Here is a 10568-nt window from a genome sequence, read left to right on the forward strand (position 1 = left end):
GTCATTATTAATTAAATGGGTTTATAGCCTGTGACCAATAAACCTTGTATGATTTTCAATTTTGCAATATAAAAGTTGTTATTAAATATTACTGATACAGAACATAATGTAATTAATATTTAAAATATTCCAAGAAAATAATTGCAATTACAAGTAATTGCAGGTGCTTCCTATTGACAACATGTATGCTTTTTTCTTATGCCTTTATAATTTTTGACCTTTAATTTTTTTCTTACAACAGAAATTTTGTCAACAAATCAACCAAATCTGTTCAAAATTAAATCCGTGTGAAACTTTGGCTAACTGACCATATTTCGTTGCAAACAAGATAATTAAATAAGTGTGTAACAACTCAAAGGAAAAATGAGATACACAAAATAATAATAGATAACACATGAGTGCTTATTACGTGCCAGTCATCATTCTAAGTGCTTCCCATGAAATAACTTATCTACTTAAGTTACCCTATGATATGTATTATTTCAGGTCTATGATCTTTTATCTATAATTTGAAAGCAAAAGTCTCTGGAAACGTTTTGTTTTTTCTCACACAGGAAGAAATCTGACCTGAATTGATATGAGATCATTTGTATTCTTGAATTATCCTTTAGTTCGAATATTTATTCATTTTGCTGCAGCAATTTTAATATTTTAATGTGCTTCTTGAGACCCTGCTGTGACTGTTACGTAAATATATAATGTTTGTACTAAATTACCTATTTAAAATTCAAATCATTCTGAATTTGAAATACCCTTGAAGCCAAAGGTTTTGGAAAATAACTTGTAAACCTATATTATCATGCTCATTTTACAAACAGGCAAACTGAGGCACAGAGACAGTAAGTCATGTTGCAAAGTCACACAGCTTGTAAATGATAGAAATGTTAATTTATATGTAAACATTTAATAGAGTTTTTAAATGTTTTTCCATTCCGTCTTCCTTTTCCACTGACTCCAAAATCTTAAATGTAGAATGTTAAATGGATACTTATAGATATGTGTCATTAAAAAAAAAAAAAAAAACTAGAAAAGCTTACTCTTCCCAATGTTGCTAGCTAAAAAACCATTTTGTATTCTATACCTAAATTGGTCAATCATACTGATCGACCCAGATGAGTCAGTTGAGACTAGGACATTAATTTATTTGAATATGTGTGTGTCATGGTTACTTCAAAAGGTTGCCAAATGCTGTGCCAGCATGTACTGTCAAAAAAAATGTAAATTACTATATAATAATCAGTCTGAAATGTGGAATTACAGAGCAAGCAAAGTTTTCAAAGGGCTTAAATACATCTGTCTTGATTGAAATTTCACAGATGGAATTTCTAGAGTTATTCATATAGCAGCTTGGGGTGAATGTTAGGAAATTGATTTCTGTTTCTAGCTCAGAAACCAAATTGTTCTGTGACCTTGAATAAATAATTAAGCAGTATTTTACTTCATATGTTCCCATTTCTAAATTATATTTAGAATTCTGTTTCCATAAAATCTGTACAAAATAAATGTACATGAGTATAGTTAATTGAGCCATTTTTAGAAAGGCCTAAAAGTAGTGTTTATTACGATTTCAATGTCTAGTCCTGAGGCAGTTTTTCTCATTTTCACAGTATCTGAAGTCAAACTTGAATTTGTCACCTGCAGTATGTCACAAGGTAGAAATTTTAAACTAGTTTCCAAATTCTTTAATAGCTTCTTTTAAAATGACAGAATAATAATAATTTTGTAATCACTACTCTAAACATAGATTCCATCCTTAATCAAATTGTAAATGTGTAAGTTAATAATTCCAGCATACTTGTTCCTATTACACTCTACATAAATTATTAATGTTTCCCAATTTTAGTAATTACAGGGACAGCAGAATACTGCAAACATTTAAACTAGTCCAACTAAAAGCAAAGGACAATCCTTTCCTTTCACACTAGATTAGTGGTTTCTGCTTTCTAAAACAGTACATATTTCATAATTGTTATGAATTCCAAAGCGCTGTTATCATGACTGATGCCAAGGGCTTATTTATTAGGCCACTAATGAGAAAACATTTCTATTAAATCAAAGAATATGAATAAGGCTTTACAGTTGATGATAGAGTATATACCTTGTAAAGAATATATAATATATGGAATTACAAATTATAAATGGTAATTCATATTGTAGAATACATCTCAAAAAAATTTTAAAGGGCTAGTTATGGGTTGCTGTAAATTGTAAGCCCTCTTCTCTGATTTTTCTATTAACTTGTTAAATAAATATGCCAAAAAGAAATTTACTTAGAAATGGAGGTAAGAATGTAAGAGACAAATTTAACAGTATTTTGTCACTTTTTACTAAAGGAAACAGTTACTGTGAATATTTACAATTTAAGATGATACATTAATATTACATCAAATTATGTATGTATTAAAACAAAAGAAATCCAAACTACTCTTCTCAATATGCAAGCGTAAAATGCAAGTCATATGCATATGCTATTGTTTTAAATAAATTCATTTAAATCTACATTTTAATCTACATTTAAAAGCACAAAACCTACTGCCTTGGTAATTAACTCAAGCAGAATTTCCAAAAGACTTCTTCCTAAGGATAGCAGTAGGGAGTAGATGATATTAAAGATTCACTTTACTTTCTTCGCTGTTGTGAACAGATAAGTTGAGGGCTACTCAGATGTAAATCTAACAAACTCAACATTTTTCAACTCAAATCAGTTTCTTCTATTAGTTTCTCTATTTTTATTTAATTATTATTATATATGTAATATGTACTATATATAATAATATATTATAAAATAATATATAATAATAAAATTATACATATGTATCATAACAGAACAAAAGTAGGAGATTCTCATACAAGAAGTTTGGAGGAGGAGAAATGGAATAGGTCTTCTATAACCACAAGATCATGAACCATCTCTGTTTCATAACAGGAAAACAAGATGTCTCAGTGATGTTCATTAGATAAATGTATCTGGGTTAAGTTAGCACTGGGCTGGTTGGAGCGTTTGTATGGTGCTCATTTTAGGATTATACCATTTTGGCAACCTGCTTTGTATATGATTTGGGATTATAGCATCTGGCTGCCTCTATTTTGTAGGTGGTATCCCCAGGAGGTCAATCAGTTCCCTCTTGTGGTTATCCCTCTATCCCAGAGGAGAAGGTTGACTATAAGGAATTTGGTCTGCTCCAGCATAGAATCATCATTTGAATGTCATATATCAGAGGTTCAGTGATAGAGCTGGCTCACTGAGATAACAACTTTCTGAAAACTATACAACTGTACTGCGTTACCATAAACACAACCACAAGAAATTCAAGCAACCAATCCTTTCAGTCAGTGATGAACTTTTTTTGATGGATGGAATATTGCTTTGTCCTCTGTAATGGATTCTATATAATCTGCAAGGTTGTCAAAAGGCAGGCTAAACTACCAAGCCTAATCGATTAGCAGGTAATAAGCTTTAGTTCCACAAACCCAGTAGAGGAGGCAAAGAGTTACTAAAAATTCAACCCTTAAGAAACTTGTACTTAATAACACTTTGTGTTATTTCCCCTTGTTATTTTTATATTATTTTTCATCTCTAGAACATTATTGAAAGTGACATGTGTTTGTGATAACCATTCTTTATTATTGTTTTTAGCCCCTGTAATTGAGTTATAACAAAGGCTGACCCTACTCAGACCCCATGACTGTGTGGTTGTTGATTGGTTAAACAAGGCCTCCCCAGAGGATCACAAGAAGAATTGCACAAACCTTATGTGGATTATTGTCACTGAGCACCAGACCAATCACAGATGCCTATATGTAATAACTGGAATTACAAGGGACTAGCAGCCTGGAGATATTCTGTGTAGAAAAGAAGTTCCCAAATTTCCAACCATTTTTGCATTTAATGCTATCACAAATGCACAAGTGACCTGTAACGGTGTATTTTGAATAAACCAAGAACTGAATATGGTAAATAAAACTATGCCAACAGGAAACAATAGTATCATGATATCTGTGTTAAATCACCAAAGAATACCAGAACAATAATTACAAAAGAAAAAGATTTTTTTAAATAAATTAATTCTGCTGTGCCTTATTTTGTCAATCTTAGGCATGAGCTATATATCTACTGTCATCTCCTTGATTCAGCTTCTTGAAACTGTCTGCTTCTGGAGACATTTTTAACTTAGCCTCAGTTTAGGATCTCATGTGAGAGGAAATCCACTGATTTGGGTTGGTAGTTTCTTTGCACTGTGACACATGAACCCATGGAAGAAATAGAAATGGTGTCCCAGTAATGTAAAGTATTTCCACATCGATAATGTGTTACGGGTTGATTTGTGTCCACTAAAATGTGTGTGTGTGTGTGTGTGTGTGTGTGTGTGTGTGTGTGTGTGTGTGTGCGCGCGTGCGCGCGCTAACCCTCAGGGCCTCAGAATGCAAACTTATTTGGAGATAGGGTCTTTATAGAGGTAATCAAGTTAAAATGAAGTAACTAGGGTGAATCCTAAAACAATATAACTGGTATACTTATAGAAAGGGGAATTTGGACACAGAGACACTCACACAGGGAGAACACCATGTAGATGTCAGAGTTATGCTGCCACAAACCAAGAACTACCAGATCTAGAGGAGAGAGACCTAGAACAGATCTTTTTCTAGTGCCTTCGCAGGAAGCAAGCCCTTCTGATACCTTTATTTCAGACTTCTGTCCAAAATCTATCCTTGCGATGGCCAATTCTGGTTGATCTGATTTGTGAGAGTCAACCATAGATAGCTTAAATTGAGACAGTTACCTATATGAAGGTTTGGTGGGAAGAGAAGCTAACTTAGGAGCATCTCATATAACCAGAATGGTAAAAGCTGCTCATTTAACATGTAGCATGCAAGGGCACTGCTGTTGGCCTTGCTGTTGTTTTTTGGTCTATGTGCTCCTACCTTATTAACCATGGTTGCCTTGTGAGTTTTAAATAGTTTCCACTAAGTCATTGGTATCTTTTTCACTATTATTCAAAATATCTGAAGAAGTCACAAATCTTTAGGTTTCATAACATTTTAAAATCATGAACAATTCTGAAAGCATATCTATCATCTTATCTTTTGTCTTTTTATCACAGTACAGGCTTCAGTCAGAACTATTAATTCTGCTACCTGGGAAGATTGAATATTGTATAATGGAGCTGTTTTAGTAGCTGAACTTTCAGTATACACAACAAAAGAGAAAGCTTTTGTAATTTTTAAAATAAAATCCATCTATAAATCATATTAAACCAAGATTGACTAAAAGGATGTCTATAATATCAGACCTGGGCAAGCTTTCTTGAATTATTGCTATAGCCACATGCTTCCCTTTCATCTTGGAGAGCGAATCAAGTAGCAAGAGTGAGGTTCGAACTATGTTAAATAATGATATGTAAAAGAGATAATAAAAGGATTTCATAAACAGAAAAGTTGCTGATAGAGAAATCTTGAGTGTTGGCTAAATATACAAGGATTGCAAAGCAGGTGCAAACCATAGAGTTAGTGAGAAGCAAATACCATATTGGCAGAAGCTTCAACCAGTTTGGCAGCTGCAAGCATAAAAGTATGCCTCAATTACCAAACTAGCAGATATGCTAATAGAATAAAAGAGGGAAGTGCATGACATAGGGATACTCAAAGTGGGAGATTGTTGAGAAACATTCAAAGAGAAGAAGGCTTCTTTCGCTTTTGCATCCCATGGGAGAGGCTCATGAATTGTTGCCTTAATAAACTCATGAGAGCACTGAGCTTTTATTGTTAAGTTAGGTATTTATTGCTTTCAATAACCAGTGAATCCTACAAATATTTTCAGTCATTTAGTTTATGGACTTAGTAAAATGGAATCATCTCTATCTGGTGGAGAACAGAAAACATTTATGCGCTGGAAGGTCATGACTCAAATTATTTGTACAGTTTCTTAACAAAATAATAACTTTTCTCTAGATGGCTTGTAAATCTTTTCAGTTAATCTTAAAAAAAGATACAGTAGTCCCACTTTATCTGTGGGGGATATATTCCAAGACCTCCAGTGGATACCTAAAAATGTGGATAGTACCAAATTCTATCTATATATAGTTTTTTCCCATATATAGATATCTATGATAAAATCTAATTTATAATTTAGGCACTGTAAGAGATTAATAATAATAATTAACAATAAAATATAATTATAAAATATAAAAAATATATGAATATGGCCTCTCAAAATCTTATTGTACTGTACTCATCTTTCTTCTTATGATGATGTGAAATGATAAAATGCCAAACCTATTGCTGAATCTGTATAACCACTCCCAGTGGTTGCAGTAAATGGGTTAGTGTCACTTGTGTCAGGAGGTCCCTTGCTGAATTCTTTGTGTGGATGCAATGCTTACTAGTGGAAACTGTTGTTGTCAATAAAAATGTTTCTGTTTATGTCTTCAACCCACAAATTTAATGCCTTTTCCATCTTAACTGAGCATTTACGCACTGTGGACATAATTTTTGCAGTGTGAGGTGCAACGGCAAAACTAGCACAAATTTCTTTTTCCTTCTTCACAATTTAACAAATAGAAGATTCATTCTCACTGTACATCTTAGCAACCTCAGTATACAACTTTTTTCCTTTCCCTACTGAGAACTTTTACTTTTTCACTTAAAGGAAGCACTTTATGGCTTCTCTATGGCACATCCAAATTGCCAACATCGCTACCCTTGAGCTTTGGGCCATTATTAAGTGAAATAAAGATTACTTGAACACAAGCCCTGCAATACCATGACAGTCACTCTGATAACCAAGACAGCTACTAAGTGACTAATAGAGAGGGAGTGTACACAGTAATGGAGACGCTGGACAAAGGGATGATTCACGTCCTGGGCGGGACAGGGAGGGACTTACAAGACTTCATCACACTAGTCAGAACAGTGCACATTTTAAAACTTAAGAATTATTTCTCTAATTTTCCATTTAATAGTTTTTAGACTGTGGTTGACCCCAGTTAACTAAAACCAATAAAAGGAAAACTGTCGATAAGGAGAGAGCTGTATACGAAGTCTTCTGTGACCTACGTATACAATATAGTAATAGTAAGGGGGCACAGGAATAACTCATCCACATATTGCAGGAAGATGAACTCTCATGGGAAAATTGTCCTTTTTTTAGAATGACTTATTTAGATTGAAATAGAAATAGGTATGACTATTCAGATTTGCTGTTTTCTCATAAAAATAGCAAATATCAACTTTCCTTATCTATGTGTCTACTAAACAAAACTGCATATAAATGGACCACTATGAAATATTTATTTTTTCAGGGGATGGAGGACAGGACACATTTGTGCTCTGAACTACTAGGAATCTAGGGAACACAATTCTATTGCTCACCTTGAGATCTTGAACAAATAGGGGTAGCCTTTCCTGATAAGCTTCTTAACTGGCTTTGTGGAAATATTGCAAGGAATGAGATGTGGTCTCTTTATTCTGATAAAGACTGAATAGTGCTTTTTCTTCCTGAGATGATTTCAGGTTTGAGTGGATATTGGGATGACCTCAGTGGGAGATTTATAAGGATTCATTTGAATCTTAGTAGGTCAGTTCTAAATATTCTACTCATGTCAGTAGAATCTTTAACCCAAAGAGCAGAAGGAATCTGATCTCACATTACATCAGAAGAGGGCAGTACATGCAAGGGTGCCTTCTGGCAAACATTTAATTTCATAATGATGTTACAGAGTAAGTCTCAAGTTAGCTGGAGCAGAAGCACACAACTGAAATTGGTAAAACTTGCAAGACTAGTAAGATCAGAGGTTATCAATGTCTTTTGGAGACAATCTTCCCAGTTATTTTATTAGTATTCTATAGAACGGGTCGAGATAAAGTGATGAGATTTAAGGTGAAAAATGGAGCATCTGCACCCACTAGAAATGGAAGGCCTACCTACAAATAGATATAATTTGACTACATTGGCTTCTTTCTGTTTTAGCGGGTAGCCACTTTTTCAGTACCCAATCTCTTTACAGATGTCATATTTCTTAAAAAGTTAAATATATACCTACTGTATGACTGAACCATTCCATTCCTAGGTATTTACCCAAGAGAATCAAAAGCATATGCCTTTACAAAGATGTATACACAAATGTTCATAGTAGCTTTATTTGTAGAATCCCCAAACTGGAAACAACTCAACAGGTGAATGGTTAAAAAAGTGGTGGTATATCTATATAATAGAATACTCAGCAATAAAAAGGAACAAATTGATAAATGCAACCACATGGATAAATCTCAAAATAATTATGCTGACTGAGACCAGATAAAGAGTGCATAGTATATTATTCCAATTTTATAAAACTTTTGAAAATGTAAACTATCTATAGTACAGAAAGCAGATTAGTGGCTTCTTGGAATCAGTTATAGTTCCAGGGTGGGGAGCACTGGGAGTATTGATTACAAAGGGACATGAAGAAATTTTTTGAGGTGATGGTGATGGATTTATGATGGTGGTAATGCTTTCATCAGTGTATACTTGTGCAGAACTCACGAAATTATGCTTTTTAAATATGTTCAATCTATTATACCTCAATAAATCTACTTGTAAAATTTGGGGTCACTAGGCCCATGAGGTGTGCTTCTCTGGTACAGAGCTCTATCAGCTCCACTGGTGATCCAATCAGGTTTTCTCAATGGGGATTATCCAAATACAAAAAGCCCAATGTTAAAATACCAGCAAAATGTCGATATCCCACATTTTAGTATTAATATTTCATCTTATTAAACTCTTAGGGAAAAAATAAATTCTATATATTAAATTACCTTTCAAGTTAATGTTCAAAAGCCAAAAAAATCAAAACCTGGAATCAAATTCTCTTGCCTTCATCAAAGTCCAATGAAATTAAAGTCCTTTGCAGTTTGTCTTGTTCGTTCACAGCCAGAAATATTTTTAATGCCTAGATGAATTCCTACAGCAGCTGCAGCCTGTGTCTTTCTTGGGAATGGATGTGACTTGTTCAGCTCCTCAAAGTTAATTCAACATCAAGTCTATGCTGTGTCTCAGTTTTGAAAAGGTTCAAATTAGTAATAAAATACCCAAGATCATAATACTTGCCTCACCTCCACAAAAATTAAAACGCATTTATCCTGGACAAAATTATGTTCCCAGAACCCAGTAGTCGTTATTGCTAAAATCGATACATAGCAGAAACTCTATAGGAGATACTTATTAATCTGTAAGAAGGATACTTGGGGATGGCTTTCTCCTCATTAGAATGCCAATCACTTTATGCACATTGTCCAGGGTCCATGACCTTCATACTTAAAACTAAATTGGAAAAAAAATTCTTAGCAAGAAGTTAAATTTATCACCATGCATTTAGCATGGCACACTATCTTTCTGAGTGGCATTTGACACTAATGCCATCTTGCAAAGTATAGATTTGCAGTGATGCTGTTCCAATCACCAGAACTTCTTATTTGAAGTTCTGATCTTTCCCATCTAGTATATTCAAAGCTCTTTATAGTCAAAATTTGCTTTTATATTGCATTTTAATGACTGGCAGGCACAATTTAAAACTAAACTTCTTTAGAAGTTTATATTGCCTAAAGTCTTCTGCCTTGAAGTTTAAAAGCAGCAAATACTGATATGATTATGAATGTTTAGCATATCCACAGTATAATCTTTTCTAACATTATTTTCCTCAATTAAAGTTGCTTTCCAGTGTCTCTGTAGCCTCAGATGAGGCCCCTGATGCATAAATTTAAAAATAAGTCAAGGTCAAGCCTGCACCCTGAGACTGCCTGCACATGCCAATGACTTTGTAAATGCCAACACAGCCAGGGTAGCTCACTAAGCCTCATCTTGGCTGGCACTGGCTGCAGCCATAGAGTAAGTGAGCATTTGGGTGAGCCCCACTGTCATACTCTGTAACTTTGCTAAAGCCTATGTGTTTCTACCACTCCTACACCCTATTCCTTCTTCGTTGAGGCCTGCACACTTCTGCTTAAGGCCCAATATTGAACCATTTCTGGAAATAACCAATTTTCTGTGGACAAAGCTACCCTAAACTTCACATCAAAATCCCACATGCCTTAAGGCTTAAAGCCTCTTGCCAAAACCACAGCAATTAAAAACTTGCTGCAGTTATAAAAATCAAATTAACAGCCCAGTATAAGCCTCTACAAACATCCAAGATCAAAATTCCCTCTGTACACATTAAAATCTGAAGTCTGAAACCACAAGCCCTGGCCACCCAAATCTTCTCTATTTGTATATTGTCTTCCCTCAAATTTCATTCCGATTTTATTTCTCAGTATACTGACTCATACAACACAAATTGGTAGTTTTAGATGTTACATTCTTCAAAATGCAAGGCCTCAGCCCTACTCTGCCTCCATCCGCATCCCTTCCTACTCATTATCAATACAGCCTGTTCTTAACAATTTTCAGTGTAATAGTAAACAAGAGTAATGCACTGTGCAGGAAGGCCAGGTCCTGCTCCTGAACTTAGCATTTAGATAAGTCACTACCTCCCTGGGCAGAACAAGACTATTGGGCTGAGGGGGCTCCCTCTATATGGAAGGGAACATTCAGA

Source organism: Pteropus vampyrus, unplaced genomic scaffold (assembly GCF_000151845.1).
Source record: "Pteropus vampyrus isolate Shadow unplaced genomic scaffold, Pvam_2.0 Scaffold9, whole genome shotgun sequence".
NCBI lineage: Eukaryota > Metazoa > Chordata > Mammalia > Chiroptera > Pteropodidae > Pteropus > Pteropus vampyrus.